General features: G+C 33.7%; 1 pseudogene; it reads left to right on the top strand.

The window, feature by feature from the left end:
• The first annotated feature begins 1,533 nt into the window (after positions 1-1,533).
• Positions 1,534-1,630, top strand: LOC138828830 (U6 spliceosomal RNA; annotated as a pseudogene).
• The last annotated feature ends 218 nt before the right edge of the window (positions 1,631-1,848 follow it).

The raw sequence follows: 1,848 nt of genomic DNA, 5'->3' as shown, positions 1-1,848 counted from the left end.
TTGACCTTTAAATCAAGTATTCCTAGCCTTGGTAGACCAATTATGTATCTATTATTACAGAAACTATTTTGGGGGGAGGTTGTCCAGTCGTGGGGCCTAAACTCTGGGCCTGGGCACTGTCCCTCAGCTCTTCAGCTCAAGGCTAGCGCTCTACCACTTGAGCCACAGCGCCACTTCCGGCTTTTTTCTTTTTGCTTATGTGGTGCTGAGGAATCGAACACAGGGCCTCAGGCATGCAAGGCAAGTGCTCTACCACTGAGCCACCTTCCCAGCCCTACAGAAACTATTTTTTTGGCTGCACTGAAATCTTTCATTAATCATTAGGAGAGGAGTACTAAAAATAATCGTGTTCATTTGTGATTTTGTTCACTCATATTACAGTACTTTCTCTCAGATTTTGTGTTCTCATCTTTCATTTTAAGTTGCCTTGCATTTCACAATTGATTTCTGCTAATTCTTGTAAGGAATTGGGGTCCTGAAATAATGTAGGAAATGAGAAATTGAGATGAGTCTTCAATTATTTTGTAGAAAGATTCACTGTGTGAAATTTAAAATCAGCACATATAAATATAAAATATATAAGCATATATAAAATAAAAATTGTTTTGCATTACTGTGTTGTGGTTAGGGAATCAAAAGAAACTCTGTTTTAAAGTATTATTCGTTTATCTCTACCTCAGTTTTTGGTAGAGTTAGACTTAAAGCTTTAACATTTGTAGATTTACAGCCTAGAGCTAAGAGGAAAAACTATGATTAAAACATTACCAATTTAAGGCCTAATATCAAGGAGAAACATATGGTCTTCTCCAGGAGCTATGGAAATATTTGGTGATAGAAAGTCAGTAGTGTAAATTCCTGCCAGGTTGGATGATAGACAGGCTAGAACAGTAGGTAATCATGCATATGAACAATTTTTTCACCTTCTTGGCTTTAGCTACTTTTGAAATGATAAGTATAATAAACAATTATATTTTGATAAAATACCTTCCATTCTGAACAATTCTGTCTGAACTGTTCATCTCTCTATGATCCCTTGTAACTAAGATTAGTTTTGTTCCAGTAAGACAATCTATGCTGTCAGGGTAAGATATTCTGGTTGGTCTGTTCCTACATGGAAGAAGGGTAAACGTTCAGGTAGACATTTGTCCCAGCAAGACCTCATTTGGGAAATTTTAAGCTGCAGAAGTTTAGAAGTAGCTCTTAAGTAAGGCTTACTTTGAATCCATTAGCTTTACAAAGCTAACTGAGTTGATAAATAAGTACCTGAAAAGCCATCACCTTTGGACTTAGTTGAAAAGGTTTCAAAGTATGATCAAATTTAAAATGAAAATGACAAAATAGACACTGAAAAAAATTGTAAATGTGAGTAATTAACCAAACGATATGTTTTTTCCACTATACACAGAATTTTAGAGAAATAAGATCAATAGCATTTTTAGGAACATTAAGAGTTCCTTGTTACAAATAGGGAACCATGGATATATGCCTGTATAAAGATTGAAACATTAAGTACTTAAATTTAGAGGGTACTGCATGCTTCAGAAGCAGGTCTACCCAAATTACAATACAGAGTTTAACATGGCACTTGCACAAAGATGATATGAAAATTTGTGAAGTATTCCATAATTTTCATTATTCTGATGCAAGAAATGAAAAACAGTTATTAAAAAGTTAATTACCAAAAAACAAGTGTAAAAATACATGTAATTTATAGAACTAAAGGTTAGTTTGACATCAGTGTATTAATTCTTCACCTTAGAAAGGCCTTTACATAGCATAACCTTTACAAAAATTGAAATTAGATAACATTGTAATTTTATCCCAAATAAATAAAATAATATAAGGACC

Source organism: Dipodomys merriami, unplaced genomic scaffold, assembly GCF_024711535.1.
Source record: "Dipodomys merriami isolate MVZ:Mamm:240054 unplaced genomic scaffold, mDipMer1.0.p SCAF_165, whole genome shotgun sequence".
NCBI classification, from domain to species: domain Eukaryota; kingdom Metazoa; phylum Chordata; class Mammalia; order Rodentia; family Heteromyidae; genus Dipodomys; species Dipodomys merriami.
This window is presented reverse-complemented; position numbering and strand designations above follow the sequence as displayed.